Source organism: Pongo abelii, chromosome 7 (genome assembly GCF_028885655.2).
Source record: "Pongo abelii isolate AG06213 chromosome 7, NHGRI_mPonAbe1-v2.0_pri, whole genome shotgun sequence".
In the NCBI taxonomy this organism is placed as follows: domain Eukaryota; kingdom Metazoa; phylum Chordata; class Mammalia; order Primates; family Hominidae; genus Pongo; species Pongo abelii.
Genome location: NC_071992.2, coordinates 27,788,336 through 27,806,200, shown reverse-complemented (window position 1 = coordinate 27,806,200; position 17,865 = coordinate 27,788,336). Strand labels below are relative to the sequence as shown.

The following is a 17,865-nucleotide window of genomic DNA, read 5'->3' as shown; positions in this document are numbered from 1 at the left end:
ACATTCCTGAATGTATGCCCTTCCATTCTGGATGCCATGTTTTGGATGAGACTCTGGAGATGTAATTCTAGGCAATGAAACCCAGAGGGAAAGGGTAAGGAACAGAACTTGGGGGTAGACACATCAGGACCTGGGGCAAAGATATTTGTGGCAAAATGGCTACAGCGCTGACACAGCTGGCTGCTGAGCTATGGATTTAGGAAAAAGAAAACCCAGATCAAAACCTCCCCCAAACAACAAATGAGAATCAGTCCCAGTATGGGAAGAAAAATGGCGGTTACCTTTTCACACCACAATTCATTTGCTTATAAAAAGATACCTTAGGCCAGGCCTTGTGGCTCATGCCTGTAATCCCAGCACTTTGGGAGGTGGAGGCAGGTGGATCACCTGAGGTCAGGATTTGAAGACCAGCCTGACCAACATGGTGAAATCCTGCCTCTACAAAAAATACAAAAGTTAGCCAGGCGTGGTGGTGGGCACTTGTAATCCCAGCTAGTCAAGAGGCTGAGGCAGAAGAATCGCTTGAACCTGGGAGGCAGAAGTTGCAGTGAGCCGACATCACGCCACTGCACTCCAGCCTGGGCGACAGAGAGAGAGTCCATCTCAAAAAAACTTTAAGCAAGCATTATCTCTCCTTAGAAGCCAGAAAAACAACCTTATTTTTGCTCCTGGCTTTGTAGAACAACCCAACATATTGAAGAAATTCCTGAGCACCAGAAAAATGGAATGGCCATTCCTCCACCTTTACAAAAAGTCCAGCCTCAGCTCATCCTCCCCTCGGGGTCTGTGTCATTGTCCTTTGGCTCAGCCTAACCTGATGAGGTTCCCAAAGCCCTCGTCCTGACAGCAACCGTTCAGCTTTGGTTGAGGCTGATGGTGGCACTTAGAGCCGGGTAAACAAAGCTTCCAGACTTGATTTTATTTTTCCTGTCAAAAAGAAATGGAAAGAGGCTACTTCAGATTCTACTGAAGTCATAATAAAACTAGACCTACTGGGTCACCATATGTGGGGAAAAGTTCTCCTGGGCCTTAGTGTACACACTCAGGGAGGGAAATAAAGAAAGGGAAAGCCGCCGTTCTACTGGCAACTGTCGTTAGGTAGTATAAACAATGGCCCGTCACTGGCATGGAGTGGAGGCTCAGATTCCAATAGCACTCAACAGGGAGCCTTCCTTAAAAAATTAGAAGAAGCTGGGCTGGAGCTGGTCCATGCTGGGAATGGCAGAAGAAGCAAAAACAAGAGTAAATGAATGGAAATTAAGCAGCAGGAAATGGGGATTTGGCACAAAGCTGGAATTTGAAACTGCAGAGAAGTGTCAGTGATAAGGTTGTATAAAGTTTCTGGCCAAAAAAAGAGAAGGAATGCAGATGTGTTCATTGAATAAAGTGCAGATGGAGAAAGGGGCAGGAAGAAAAAAAAAATGCCAGGGAAATCATCATGAGTGGAGGTGCATTTATGTTTAGCAAAACTTTAAAAATTATTCTCCCTGCCTGTCTGGATGAAATTACAGGTTGGTTCAGATTGCTCCAATCTATTGGAGAGATTAAGACCACGTTTATTTACTTTTACCTTTTCCTGCTCTGGGCAGACTGGGCTGTTTGTGCTGGGAGGCTCTGGGCAGGCAGAATCCAGGTGTGAGTCTCTGTTTGGAGTCTGCTCAGGAACTGCAGCCATCAGTTCCTCTTTAGATAGAAATAACTGGGATGTCTCTGGAGAGTTTAAATCATTGTACAGGTTTGTTATCTGTCTGGGAGGCTCATGAGAAGACATGCAGCAAAGAGATCTGACCCCTTGCACATGTGCCCTCTCTCTTGGCTGTGCAAGGAAGCCTGGCCTTTTGTGTTCTGCCTGCCTTCCTCACTCCCATCTGTCAGGGCTCAGTTACACTGCTCACTGGCTAAAGATGGTCTGTGCATCACAGGGCAATCCTATGTTTAAACATCATCTTATTTGGTAACTAACAGACTGAAATTGGCCTCTCCAGTTGTACCTTGGTCATGCAATCATGGCTCACCACAATCTTGAACTCCTGGGCTCAAGTGATCCTTTCATCTCAACCTCCCAAGTAGCTGGGACTACAGGTGCGTGCCATCACACCAGGCTAGTTTTTATTTTTATTTTTGTAGAGATAGGGTCTTGCTATGTTGCCTAGGCTGGTCTTGAACTCCTGGGCTCAAGCAATCCTCTCACCTTGGGCTCCCAGCTTGCTGGGATTACCGGCATGAGCCACTGCACCTGGCTGGTCCCCTCTATTTCTTGTCCAGCCTTAGATGTAGTTAAATAACTCAAGGGACCCATTCCAAACACTGTTGCTCCACAGGCAGTGGGGATGGGAGGCAGTGGGAAGTGGTGAAGAGGTGGCCTGCAGGGAAGGGGAAAAAGTCTCTAACCCTGAACTAGCAGATGGGATGCTGGCCCAAGTCCCTTTACCTTCCTTAGATGTCAGTTTGTCATTTTCCCAATAAGACTAACACCTACCCAATGTGTTTTATAGCCTTTGTTTGCTGAAACTCTTGTGAAGACGTGTATGAAAGTACTTTGCAGAATACCCTGTATTATCTTATGCAAAGCATCATCATCTTCATTATCTGTGGGAAAGAAAGATTTGCTCTTGGAGGGGAAATGGCAGTCTTAGCAAAGAGCTGAGGTGTCTCGAGGCTGGAAGGCAGTCTGGACATAAAATTTCCACAGCCATCCTTCTTTCAAACAGTAAAAGTGGGTGCTTTTGGATGTACACTTCTGACCCCTCTGTCCTGGGGTTTTAAAAGCAATGTAAGGCACAGCAATAAATGTGGCCCTTGCCAAATATTCTCGATCTGTCAGTATGGATATTGGTAGATGCACAATGGTGGGTAATGTGTCAATCTGGCTTCCTTCCCTAGATGAGCGGTGTTTCCTTGGGGACAAGCACAAATGTCATGTTTTCTCTATCAATGCTGTTGCTATAATAGTCTGGATTACCTTCAGTTCTGATTGTGTGTCATCTTGGGAGAGAATACAGTTTAAATGTTAGCGTTGAATAATGAAAATTAGGTGAGGAGTGGAGGGTGGGTGAATATTAAAATGTCGCCATCACAACGGCCCCCCCTGCCCTGTAGGGCCCTGTCCCGATTCTGGGTCAGAAATACGGCATGTTCTCACTTATAAATGGGAGCTAAATAACTTGTACACATGGACGTAGAGTATATAATAATAGTCACTGGAGATTTGGGAGGGTGGGAGAGGGCGAGGGATGAGAAATTACTTAATGCATACAATGATACAATGTACACTATTGAGATGATGGCTACACTAAAAGCCCAGACTTCCCACTCTGCAGTATATCCATGTAACAAGAGTACTTGTACACCTTAAATTTATACTTTATTATAATAATAATAATTTTTTTTTTTTGAGAAGTAGTTTTGTTCTTGTTGCCCAGGCTGGAGTACAATGGTGCCATCTCGGCTCACTGCAACCTCCGCCTCCTGGGTTCAAGGGATTCTCCAGAGTAGCTGGGACTACAGGCATGCGCCACCACACCCAACTAATTTTGTATTTTTAGTAGAGATGGGGTTTCTCCATGTTGGTCAGGCTGGTCTCGAACTCCCGATCTCAGGTGATCTGCCCGCCTCAGCCTCCCAAAGTGCTGGGATTACAGGCATAAGCCACAGTACCCGGCCAGCAATTTTTTTAAAAAAGGAATAATGCTCTCCTTCCCCATCCCTATACAGACCTACACACCTGCCCATTTGGTACCACACATATTTGGGGGGACAAAAGTTACATTCATACTCCAATTCCTTTTTTTAAAAAATAAAGATGGGGTCTTGCTCCATTGCCCAGGCTGGTTTTGAACCCTTGTCCTCAAACTGGGCTCACAGGTGTGAGCCACTGTACCTGACTAATACCTCAGTTCTTGGGAGAGCAGTGTTTCCTTGGGGACAAGCTATATTCCCAAACACAGAAGGTAGTCTCATCCAGAATATTAACTTATATTCACCAGACACAGAAGGTAGCACTTAAATGTAAGCCAGAATGAGACTTTCAAGGGGCAAACCTAGACACAACTGTAGTTAGGGACAAGTGCCCCTAAACATGGCTTGTGGCTCAAGCTATCGGGAGCATAAACATGTGACTCCCCAAGCTCTCTCCTTTTTCCTTCCTTCAAATCCTTTATTTCTTCTCCTTTTAAAAACATCAATAAGCTATATAAAAGTATAGAAAATGTGTTAAAATAACAATCTTTTAAGACTATCTTTAGAAAAATCCATTTTCATTTTTTTATATGTGCCTGGACACAGGAGTAGATACATTTTCTATAGTGGTAAAATCTCTATTAGGTTATTAATTTTTAGGCCCCTCTAAAATGCTTAGAGTCTCACAAAATACATAATGCTACCCACAAAATACCTCTGGAGCTTCTCCCTCTCCTCTAATTCTCAAGGCCCCCACCTGAATTTAGGGCCTTCCTCTCACCTTGGTGAATAGAACGGCTTCCAAGCTGGTTTCTTGCCTCTAGGCCCTTCTTATACCCCCAGAATTAACTTCCTAGAGCACAAACTTGACCCTCTGTTTAATGCCTGGCAGCAACACCCAGAACCTTTGAGGGAAGCCCTGTCCCCAAGGGTCCTTGTCTGTGGGCCCAGCCAGGCTCCGGGGAGTGTGGCGCTAGCGTGGTATGCACTTGTCGCTGTGATCAGCCCTGGTTTCTTGTGTCTGCCGCAGTCCACACTGTTCTGGGGATGCGCTCCGTGCCCTCCTCGAACCCTCTGATCCTCCCAGCGCCTGCGGCCCTGGGGCGTCTTGTTTACAGCGGCTGCACAACCTGGCGCGCTGGGTCTGAGTCCTCGCAGCACAGACCCCAGGTCCCTAGCCAGCCGCAGTCACTGTGGTGAACAAATTAGGCACAGCTCCCACCTTCGCAGAGGCAGCAATCCATTCGGGGAAGCCAGCCGTGGTATAATTAAAAGTGCACTGAGTATCCATGTCCTCCAGCACTGCGGGGTGCCATGGCAGCAAATAACCAGGGGACCCAAACAGGCTTGGGGAGCCGCGAGGGCTTTCTGTGCCAAGGGAGGGATGTGGATGAGAGTCCTGAAGGCTCCCTGGGGGAAGGGGCGGGGGCGGTGCTGGGAATGAGTGGGGGCACTTTCCCTGAAAAGAGCCTTGAACGGTGAGTACAATCCAGATAAGCATGTGGGAAATGGTGGTGCAACACGACGTTTGCTCCGCATTGATTCCCTTCACTGAAGGCCCTCAAAATATGTGAATTTTGTTTTTCTTAGTGCCTCAGAGCTTGAGGCATTTGTGAAAGCCAAGACCCATTGCCTTTGACCTCTGGGGGGTCTTTCTCTTCGGACCTGTGCTCTCTGTACCTGGCAGAGATGCACCCAACGAAGTACGAATGGGCTCATCTCCCTGCACGCGAAGGTGGGGCCGCTGAGCGGAGCGGCAAGGTGCCCTGTGGCTCTCCAGACTCAGGTGGTGCATTTAGCAGCAGGAAGCCACCAACGGGCAGCCCTCTGGGATGCTATGGATGCCAGAATGGAGGCTCCAGGAAAGCAGTTTGGGTTTCCACGTAGCCCGATATCACTCTTCCTCCGCCTGAACTATTTTGAGACACTCCTGCCATCCTTCTCTCTCCCACACATACCCTTAATATGACTAGAATATAGCTAGTTCGAGCTAACATATGTTCTTATAATTATGTTGCTAGCATGATAGATTATTTATTCTACTCACTTTTTTTCCCGAGTCTCTGCACTGTGTAACCAAGACTAAGGAGCTTGTTTAAATAAAGAGATACTAACACACCTTGACAGCAGCCTATAAAAAAAGGAAAGCCCCAACCTTTAACAGGTCTCAAATCTGCATCCCATCTGTTTAATATGCAACCTAATGTGTTGCTGGGAGGCTCAGTTTCCTGGCAGCCGAAGGGAGAACCAGAGGCTCTGTCTGCTAAGCCGCTGATCTCTGACGATGGAGAGGCTTTGAGTGTCCAGCTCTGTGTGATGTTGCCCTAACTAGGGACTGCCATTCACCTGGAGGGGTGCTCCGTGAGTGGGCTTTGGATCCAATAGGCACTGGAGCCAGAAGGAGCCTCCACAGCCCTTGGGGCCAGCATTCTCTTATTGCTGATGGGAAATCTGAAGCCCTAAGCACAGTGTCTTGCTGATGGTGACAGAGAGACTCAGTGAAGGGTCAGATCCCGAATCAACTGCCCTGACTGCATTCAGTGTCTTTTTTCTCTGCGGTGTGGGACTGGAAGATCAATGGAAATGGGTTCCACCACCCACTCTGGGAGGCAAAGCAGAAGCCAGGAATCAACCACTCCATCCGTTTCCTATGACTTCTCTGAGGAGGAGCTTATTCTCTCTCTTCTTTAATTTAAATGCTTGGAAATGCAATTAAATGCAATAAAAGCCTGTATGACCACCTTAAGGAAAATCATGTTTCCATTCATTCCTTTAATTGTTCATTCAACCAATATTTACTGTGTGTCTGTTGTGTGCCAGTCATTGAGGTCATGGCGATCAATCCAGCAGAGCTCCTGTCCTCCAGGGCTTTCCAATATGGTGAATGAACAGCTAAGTAAACAAGGCATTACAGTCTACTCACCATGGTCAAGAAATGCCACAGCGGTGGATGCAGAGCTGTGAAGCACACATGGTCTCATGGAGGCACAGAACAAGGGCCCCTACTCCAGGCTGTGTTAGAGCTGTGGGTCTTAGGGAAGGCCCCTTTCTTTTGGAGATGAGCTTCTTGATCTGTAACTGGACCAAATGGTCTCTGTGAAGTTTGTTTTTCTGTTCTAACATCCTGAATAAGGTGTGATGGGAAAGAAGAGGATGGGAAAGAAGTACAAGAAATATCTCAGACTTCCATAAGTTTAAAGCCTAATTGGGAAAAGAACCCCCAATACTTATAGAATAAGTAGAGAAAAAAAAAACCCAAAGCCTCATTCTGTAGTTCAAAGCTGTGTTATATGATATGTACAACAGATACTAAGAAAATTCAGAAAGTGGGAAAAGTGGAATGAGTTGGAGTTGGCAGAAAGAGCCCTGTGGGAGAGATGGACATTCACTTGGGTTTGAAATAGAGCATAAAACTTGCATAGATGAAGGGCTGATGGGGGAGGATATCTAGACATGAAGTGTAGGGGGGAGATTAGCAAAGCCTGTGAAAAGGAGTGAGCAGGGCAGGTTGGGCATGAGCCAGAAGGTGAAATGATTTGTAATAGCTCCTAACCTAATGACTGCCTGGCCACTTTGCAAAATCCCCACATAGGCAGGGTGAGTGTGTGTTCCTGTTCACCCTGGACAGTTCTGGATCACATTTCTGTTGGCCTACTGTAATTATTTTATTTATTTATACATTATTTTTATGTAAAATACATAATATATAAATAAATAATTTATAAATAGATAAAATAATAAAATAATTACATTAGGCCAACAAAAAAATGTATAAATAATTACAGTAGGCCAACAGGCATGTGCACATACAAGAGTCTTGCTCTGTTACCCAGAGTGGAGCACAGTGGCCAATCATGGATCACTCTAGCCTCCAACTTGTGAGCTTAAGTGATCCTCTTGCCTCAGTCTTCTGAGTAGTTGGGACTGCAGTCACAAGCCACCATGCACGGCTAATTAAATAATTTTTTTTGTAGATACAGGGTCTCACTCTGTTGTCCAGGCTGGCCTGGAACTACTGGCCTCAAGGAATCCTCCTGCCTTGGCCTCCCACAGGGTTGGGATTACAGGTGTGAGCCAGTGTACCTGGTCCTTTGTGTAATTTTTAACAGAGTCCCCTTTGAACACTTTTCAACATGTTCAAATTTAAAAATGATTACTATGATTGAAAATGATTAATAAAATATTAATCTTTAATAAATGATTAATGAAAAATGATTTCTGACGAATTCTGAATGTTCATCTTGACCTTGCCTGTTTCTCTTAGCATACAGCCTTGAAGTCACTGCTTTTCCTTTCTGTGCTTTTCCATACCTGTCTATAAAATGGGGGAATGCTTGCTGCCTTCCCTTCTTCCTGGGAACACATGGAGCCAAAAGACATCTTCAACCTCATTCTTTCCTTGGTAGAATTTAATAATATACCCTTAGCTACAGAAAACTAAAAACTCTCTCAACTTTGCCCTAGCTAAGTGTGTGTGTTCTCTCCCTTCCCAAGTGAATTTCCAGGTTCTCAGAGAGTCCTCTTTGTCTAAAAGGGTTGGAGCACTGAGTTGGATGACTTGGAAAGTATTTAAAAATTATTTGGACAGAGCCATCATGAAAATACCAGGTGGCCATTGGGAAGTGAGGGGGTGGATTCCATCCAGCGGTGCCACCATTTATCATGTTCAATTGGGTGGGCCAACTAGCATTCTGGAACAGAGAATAAAGGACTGTACGTTGTGGGACTTGGTTTTGCTCTCCCAGCTGGTAATCTCAGCTGGGACAGGCCTGGGCTCCAGCTCACATAACCACTCCTCAGGCTCCTGTCCAGCCAGCAGGGAAGATTCTAGTTGCTGGCACTGTTGATCCAACACCTATTTATGAGTACTAAATTTGCAAAAATAATACATGAAAATGAGGTTGTGTGTCATTTCAGCATGTGTTCTCTATAATGAAATAAGATGGTGATATCAAATTACTGGCTAATTTAATTGCCTGGAAAAATTAATTTCTAAAAATGCGAAATAATTTTCAAATCAGAAGGATTAGGGAAGCAGCATCTATTTTGATTTTCATTTGAGGAGAAAGCTATACAGAGATTTTATTTTTTATCCTTTAAAATCTATAAACATTACTTTGTCCTATGCTGGGGTATCAGCTCATGAAAAAGGAGGAGGAGAAGCCCTTTTATCTTCATTTCATTTTGAATTGTACTTATTTTTAAAATTCTGCTTCCTTTTTTTTTATCAATTTGTGTTAAAACTGTAGAGGATTTAACTCATTAGTTAACAGCTTTACTGGCCTGTGAATTATGCATTTATGGTACAATTTGAAGCACCAAGGGATGAAAAGATGGTCTAAAGTTTGCCCAAACCCAAAGATCATGGTTCCATGCCTGAGACAGAACAACTGGGGGAAACCTTTGACCCTAGGTCAGTGGTTTAACAGACTTTAACCCATTCCTCCTTGAAGGAGACCCAATCTTTTTGTTTTTAGTCAGGCTCCAGTAAATCTTACTCCTGTGCAACCGCACTTAGGTGCAGCAATGGTTCCCTTTGTTCCCTCTTTGATGCGACTGGATGAGATTCTCAAGGCAGTGGCCAGTGGCGGCCTGGGTATCTGCCTCAGCAGCCAGGAACTTTCAGGAGCATGGAAACATTTAGATTCTGAGGACCCCTGCATTGCAGATGCATCCTTTAAGCAAAGACTCCACTTGTGCTTTCTAGCCTTTTACCGGAATTGAGAGACAAGTCCAATTTCATTGTACATTTCCATTACTTTTAATAAAAGTGTGTAAATCTAATATGAGGTAGGCATCAGTAATGGCAGCCATCTTGTTTTAGGAAAATATGGAATTTGAGAGCCTGCTGAAAGAGCTTAAAAGAAGAGAGGTCTTTGCAAAAGTAATGTGATCTAGTGAACATTCTGTTATTCATCAGTGAGTGATCAAAGGAGGAAACAGCTCAGTGGGGCACCTTGTTTCAGATGCTCTGATTAAGGGGGCCACGGTTTATCGAAGCTGGTCTTCGGATGATGTTCATTAATACGGTTCTAGACTGAAACTGACAAGCTCTGCCAGTGTTGTCTTCCTCAAGTAGAATCCCAGATCTCCTTGGCCTCGTGCTTGTTGGTACAGTTTTCATTTCTAAAGGTGATAAGGTTAATATTGCTAGAAATAATAATTTAGCCCTTACCTGATTTAAAACATTTCACCAAAACTGTCATCCTGTGTGGTACTGATGAATGCCTGCAGGCCAGCTCGAGGCAAAACTGTGAAGTAGGCCAAGTTTATTTTTGACTTTCCTGACTGCTTCCCCAAGTGGTCACCTTCCATTCTTTTCAAGGCACCTGTCTCTCCTTCTTTTCCCTCACTCCCATGACCAGCCTCCCTCAACTTTCAATACTATTTTTTTCCTCATGTCCTTACTTTGTTTTTTTCCTGATAATGAAGGAATGATTTAGAAACCTCATTCATACTAAGGTACTAATGTCTTCTTATATTGCCCTTCTTAGGGATACTTGCATTTTAAAATGACCTCATGGAGAGGACCAACTTCAAACCCATGGAAGGGATTTTTGGTGGGCGACTTTTGAGCATTGGTAGAAAGGATGTTTTATCAGGGCGCACCTCTTGTAAACTTTTTATCTAGCCCAATTAGTAGTTAATGAATGGTTAATTCTTGAGTGGTTTGGTTTTTTCCAAACCAAAAGAGGACCTATGTTAAATATAACAAAATTTTTAGAAAATGATTGAACTTCCATTGTGATTGTGGGGGTACTTTTAATAACCATTCCCTGAAAAGGGGAAGACAGCATGACATAGCATTTACAGAACGTGCTGAAGGCAGATTGCCTGGCTCTAATTGTAGCTCCACTTCTTTCTAGCTGTGTAACCTTGGGCATGTTTACCTGACCTCTCTGCACCTCAGTTTTCTCATCTGTAAAATAGAAACAATAATGATTATGAACCTCATGGGGTGGTTACAAGGATTAAACAAGTTAATGTGTAGATAGTATTTGAGAAGTGCTTGGCATATGGTAGGCATTCAATAAATGGTATTGATGATGATGGTGGTGATGATGATGACTGCAAACATTTGAATAGTAGAAGAGTATATCTATGCAAGACCTATTATTTTTTTCAGCCCATGATTTTTGGCGAGTATTTGGATTCCTGGATGACTCACACGCAGTAACGCATAGCCGCCCAGGGGTCTGCAACCATAGTTAGAGTTTGGATTAAAGCCACACCCTTTCTGGCCTCATTTTGCAGAGATAAGGAAAAGCTGAGGCAGCCAGCGTCAACGTAGGATTAGACTTTGGAGCTCCCAGAGTTCCCAAACCCGGGAGTTCTGCGAGATATATTCATCTTTCAGTTAAGGCTCCATTTATTTCCCTTGTGTTCAGGGGCTCAAGGAGGGAACCACGGTTTCCTTTACTTTATGAGTCATGGTTCTGTTCTGTCATTTTGGGAAGGGCCTCAGGCCCCTCAACAGTGTCACCACTGTGCAATTATCTTGAGTGAAGGCACACAGCAAAGCGCATTTCCTTTTTAATGTAGTTATAAATGTTGCGTCACTTGGAGATTTAGGAATCCGATCAGGAATTCCATTTCCTAGTCAAATAGGATATAATTAGAGTGGGACTCTGGGCCCATCCCTCACCAGGCACTGTAACTGGGGAAGAGGAAGCAAGGAGCTATTCTGCTTCCTTTGGATCCGAGGGGCATCTGGAAAAGGAGAGGCATCACCTAAGCTCAAAGCCATAGAACTGGTTTGCTTCCCCAGAGCAATGAGGCCTGCTCTCCAGAGAAATAACAAGTTAGAGTTTTCATTCATCCACAGAGCCTTGCGCTGGGGTGGAGGTATGTGGCAGGGAAGACGGTGCACCTTGTCATTTTTGATTTCTTCAAGACAGGCCAAGGAACAACCAAGTCATTTTAGAAACTTGTTCCTTAGGGATTAGCCCCTGATGAGATCCTATGTCCAATGTACAGGAGGCCTATAGAATGACTCTATGAATGAATGAATGAATGAATGAATGCTTGGCCACCTAAGCCTTTTGGAGGAATCTTCTGGGGTCGTGCACGGCCTTAGGACACGTTTACTATGCATCTTCCATGTATCAAACCCTGCTCCAGGGATAAAGTTGTGTGTCGTTGTCTTCTGCTCTGCAGCTGGGGAAACAGACAAGGAACCAAAAATGACAAAACAGAAGGTCATTGTTTATCAAGGTCTGCCCTGAATTTATAAGAAGGGCTTCTATTTCTGCCTGGGCAAAAACTAGAATCCTGGGTAATTTTCCAGAGTGGTTGATACCCAGACTGGGTGAAGATGAAGAAGGGTTACCTGGGCAGGGAAGAAGGGAACAGCAGCCCAGGGGGAAGGAACATATTCTCCTTGTGCATGTGCAAGAAAGAAGGGGAGTGTGTCGTGTTGCAACACTTCCAATAGGGTGCACTTAGGGGTATGCAGAACACTGAGGCTGCAGAGGATGGCAGGGGCTAGACCATCAAGGGACTCCTAGGCCAAGCAAAGGTGTATGGATGCTGGTCTAAATGCAGTTGTGTTGGATGTGAGTGGTCAAGAACTGAAAGTCTGTACATGGAGATGTGACCTGATTGAACTTCCCTTTGACTAGGGCTACAGCATGTGTGTATTAGTCTGTTCTCACACTGCTAATAAAGACATGCCCGAGACTGCGTAATTTGTAAAGGATGACTCACCATTACACATGGCTAGGGAGGCCTCACAATCATGGCGGAAGACAAAGGAGGAGCAAAGTCACATCTTACATGGCAGCAGGCAAGAGAGCATGTGCAGGGGAACTCTCCTTTACAAAACCATCAGATATCATGAGATTTACTCACTATCATGCAAACAGCATGGGAAAAACCCACACCCATGATTGAATTACCTCCCACCTTGTCCCTTCGATGACACATGAAGATTATGGAAGCTACAGTTCAAGATGAGATTTGGGTGGAGACACAGCTAAACCATATCAGTGGGTCATGGGTTGAGCATGGGGGAGACAGCCTGGAGGCAGGACAAAAAAACTAGGGGACCATTATCAGTAATCCAGGCAAGAAGAGCTGTGTGAAGACTAAAGTGAATCAAATCGTATTATTGTATTAGGGATATTTGTTAAATAAGTAGAATCTAGCTGTGCTAGTCACACAAAAAAGTAACTCTGTGAGATGATAGACTAATCCTCTCCACTGTGGTAACCATTTTACCATCTCGGTGTGTCCTATAATATCATGTTGTAAGCCTCAAATAGATGGAATAACATTTATTGAAAAACAAAAAGAAATGATGGAGCCTGAACAAAGACAGTAGCAGCAGGGGTTGAGACTAGGGGAGGATTTCGAAGGAGATTTTGAAGTTGAATCAGCAGGATTTGACTGGATATGAAAGGGAGGCAGAGGGAGTTTTCTGGGCTGCCGTCTAGGTTTCTTCCGTGATGCACAGGTGGTCAAAGAAGGTGTTGTCATTCAATGAGGATAGTTTAGGAGCAGGAGCTGATTTAGGTAATGGAGATGAGGTGCATGGAGGGAAGAGAAGGGTAAACATGATGACATCTCTGCAGAGTCCAGAAGAATACATCTTTTCCGTTAGTGACAATTGCCCCTCACCTGCCACCCCAGATGACTGCTGGGAAAACTGGGAGGTCTTTGGTACTTTTCCATTTTCTTTTCAGTCATTTCACTCTCAGCAAGCATATTTAGGTCTGGGGTAAGATACCGTGCTCGGCATTAGAGATACAGTTATGAAGAAGGTACAGGTCTTGCTCCCATGGTGTTTGCATGCTGGTCTCTTTCCCATGCACACTCCTTGGCCTGCTTCTCTGTGTGCACAGTCCCATGCCCCACTCCCAGAGTGATTTCCTTCTTAGTTATTGCCTCATTCCACATACAGTGATTGGTGAGAAATGCATGGGAGATTTGGCTGTTCTAAGTGAGTTTAGAGCTTTAACAGGAGATTCTAGAAGTTGAAGAACTCATTATCAGAAATGATTACTTCTGACAGTGGCATTTCCCCATCACGCCAGGCAGTGAGAGAAGTGGTCGTAGTCTGGGATAACTTCCTGTTGCTCCGACAGGCAGACTGCCTAGGTGGTAGCTGTTCTGCCACCCTGGAGAGTCCTTCCAGTTCCAACTCCTTGCTCATTCTGAAACCAGACTTCGGCATTCTTTATTAGTAGTAAAAGGTTCTCCCACCTCTAGAATGAAAGAAAGACCATTTCAATAGGTTTAGGAGTCCTGAGTGCTTCTAAAGCTCCAAAAATATAAATTCTGTCTCTGCTGATCAATTTAGCCACCCTCCAGCAGCAGTAAAAATTTAACAGAGCTGGAATCAGAACCACCTTCCCTCCAACTCTGCACTTTCTTTTCATAATTTCAGTGACAGACCTATTATTCAGGGGCCTTCAAAGGATTGCATTATCAGAAACAAATTCCACAGGCTCTCATTGTACCCCCAAAACCAAACAGACCAAGCAGAAGAGGCCTACAGAAAGAGGAAGAAAGAAACAGTTGGTTCTGTGTGAATGATGCCATTCCTCCCATATATTGGTACTTGGGACAAGAGACACCCTCAGTATTGAGCGAACCTAGGGAGGCTCTTTTTACTTCTCTAACCAGGTGATGCAAGATGCTTCATTCAGGCGAAGAGCCAGAGAAAAAGATATAGAAAAAATGCAGATGAGGGAGGCATCTTTGCTTGGGTTCCCTTAGCCCAGCTACCCACAGAGTTGCAGAGGGGAAGAAACGTTAGAAATTTTCTGGTCTGAACTGTAGTACTACATAAATATAGAATGGGGGAGATATAGCTTAATAGAAACTCATGTGAAATAAAATACAGGTATTGAGTTCAACTTGGGAGATATAGCAGAAGAATACTGAAAAATTGGGGGAGCAGTTGGAATCATGCAGGCTAAGAAGTCAGGTGACAGGAACCGTGGCTCAGGTCACAAGGCCTGAAGAAGCTTGGAACATAGGAGTCTGGGGTGGAGTGGGGGCGGGGGGGCAACAGAACAATCTTTTCACGCTTGAATAATTGTCCCATGGAATAAGAGCAGGCATCAAACCCTTTGGCCTTAAAATCTAGTCCATTGCTTTGTTTTACTTTTGAAAAATCTAAAGCCCAGAGGGTTAAACAACTTTGTCAAGAGCAGACCTGAACACTGGTATCCTGTCTTATCAGGGGCCACTTATCAGATACCACTGACTCCATAACTGGGTATACAACTGCATGTAATAATTAAATCACCATATGTGTGTATATGTGTATGTCTATATATGTGTGTGTATATAAATATATATACATGTATAATTATATACACAATATATAATTATATATACAATATAATTGTTATTGTGTACATATAATCATATGTATATATAATTATACATAATATAATTTATTATATAATATACAATATGTAATTATATATTAATATCATATATAATTATATAGTATTGTATATTGTAGATTATACACAATATAATTTATAGACTGTATTTAATATTGTAATATTATATAATATTCAATATATAAATTATATTGTATATACTATAATATTATAGACTATATAGTTTTCAAATATATATTTATTTGAACACCTACCATGTAGAAAGCCCTGTGCTAGATGCCAAAGGGATTTCAAACTGTATATATTGACCTCTGCCTGCAAAAACTTCTAGTCTTATCAGGGGAGTGAAGACTGAGGCCCACAAGGGATGAGCTGGCTCCACTAGGCAAGACAATGGCTGTCTAAAGGGAGATGTAAGTAAGAGATGCTCTTATAAGTCTAGAGATGAGGGAGATCACTTTGGTGGAATGCTAGGTTATAAAGAGATGTTTATAAACTTTAGGATATGAGTTCATTTCTAGCTTGCTATCATCTGTGTCTTTTCCTTCCGTTAGCTCGTAGCTCCTTCCAGAGCTGGAACCTTGCCCTATGCTTTTTCTCTTATCTCCGTAGAGTACCAAATATCAGCCATACACAAGTGCTTAGCATAACTTAAATAGAAAACTATAAGGAGTTGACTTTTTGAAATGGAGATTTCCTCTTTCATAAAGCTCATCTGTTCAGATAAGAGCCCATTTCCGGGGATGGTTGGAGACCACGAGTCTGGGACACAACTGGGACCCTGTTCTCACCTAGGTTTTCTCCCTCTGGCTGAAAGCTGACAGACATTTGTGAGGCCTCAAGCTATCAGGGCAGTCTTGGGGATTATCTGGTATCTTATTCGGCTCTATGTATTTCCAACAAAAAAATTGGAGGGAGGAAAAGGATGTTCCAAATCAAAATAAGCCCCTTTGATAGTGTTTCAATGTTTCAGCTGAGGATTATACTGGGGAGAACTGTATTTTTCTGGGGTTGTCAAGGCTCCCCAGCTAACCTCCACAGTTGCCATTTTAAGGGATGAGGAGTTTTACCTAACCCATGGGGTAGGTCCCTGGAACTAAAGCAGTCACCATGTTTTCTGAGGGTGAACCAGGTACAAGATTCTGTGCTAGCAGGGTGGTATAGAGGAAAGGACATAGAACTAGGAGTCAGGAACCCTCAGGTTTTAAACATTTATTTAAAAAAAATTTTTTTTGAGAGACAGGGTCTAGCTCTGTTGTCCAGGCTGGAGTGCAGCGGCATGATTATAACTTATTGTAGCCTTAAACTCCTGGGCTCAAGAGATTCTCCTGTCTCAGCCTCCCAAGTAGCTGGAACTACAGGTATGCATCAGCATGTCCGGCTAAATTTTTTTCTTTTTCTTTCTTTTTTTTTTTTTTTTTTTTTTTTTTTTTTTTTTTTTTGTAGAGACAGGGGTCTTGCTATGTGCCCAGGCTGGTCTCCAACTCTTGGCCTCAAGCAGTCCTCCCACCCTGGCCTCCCAAAACACTGAGATTACAGGCACAAGCCATCCTGCCTGGCCTTGTTTTAAATGAGATGTTTCAACTAGGTGGCCTCTGAAGTTTCTTCTAGTTTAAAAATTTTGTTCCACAGGAGAAACAAGTATTTAACTATTCACTTAATTCAGACCCTGCAGAGTTGAGACAACGTGCTCAGCCTTGAAGGGAGAAGAGCCCTGGGAACTTCCTCATTAGAATAAGCTCTAGTTTTCGCATAGGTTTCACGGAGGGAAATCCTGAGCTCCAGGAGGTTACCACTGCACTGAGGTAGACCATGCACCACGCACTCATCAGTGACATGTCCTGTAGTTCACTCCATTCAAAAATCTGCAAAGAGGCCCGTGAACAGCAGAAGAGCATGGAAAATGCTCATTAAGCTCTATGGTGCCAAGGACGGAGCAGGCCCTAGCTGGAGAGGTGGGCGAGCCCCCAGGAACGAAGGGTGTTCCGGTTTTCACAGGTGCTCTGCACCTTGGCCACCCCAAACTCCTCACTTTACTGTCAAGGAAAGGAGATATGTGCAGAATCTCCAATTTAGGCTGAAGTCGAGTTAGACAAGCCTTTCAGTTTTTGTTGCCAGAATGACTTTGCCATATATGTCACTCTAAATCCGCCTGAGGAAGGGGCTGGGGTTAGATTCTGCCCCGGTGACCTAAGACAGCAGTTAATCTCCACGGAGCCTCTCCATAAGGGGGATAGGCCCCACGGGACGTTGTGTCCATTTACTAATGACTGTAAAAGGCTGTGAAAATCCCAAGTACTGGTGGAATGCTGCTCACAGCAAAGGGAGAAGAAAAACAATGTAGTTCCAGGACTCTGCAGCCTGAAGACCTTCTCTTTGCTGGGAGGAGCAGTGTGGACACTCTAAGTACCCTAAATACACTGACTTGATCACTATGCATTATATACATCCGACAGAATTGCACATGTACTCCATACATTTGTACCAATAAAAAAAACTTAAAGAATACAGGTTGCTGGCGGTAGATTTTAAATGTCTAGTTTTCCAATGGGAAGGCATGCGAGAACTATTGCATGTTCCCAGATGGGGCTTGTCGTTCCCCCTGCGTGTTTCTGGTGCTCTCTGTGCTCACCTCTGTCTAGGGACTCAGTACATCATCCTCTTACAATTTTCCCCCAGTGTTCACGTTCACTGGACAGGGAGTTCCCTGAGGATGGGAACATGGTTTTCTATTTCCAGCCTCTAGCACAGTGCTTCAGGTAATAGATACTCAAGTAAATGTTTGTTGACTGAAGAAGTGATCCATTATTAAGCCACAGCATGGACTAAA

General features: G+C 43.9%; 1 protein-coding gene and 1 pseudogene across 2 annotated transcripts in view; both read left to right on the top strand.

Annotated features, from left to right (window-relative positions):
* EBF2 (EBF transcription factor 2) overlaps positions 1–17,865 on the top strand; it is a 207,656-nt gene that overhangs the window by 86,615 nt on the left and 103,176 nt on the right. The gene's annotated exons all lie outside the window — the stretch shown is intronic.
* LOC134761879 (uncharacterized) lies at positions 4,993–16,455 on the top strand (annotated as a pseudogene).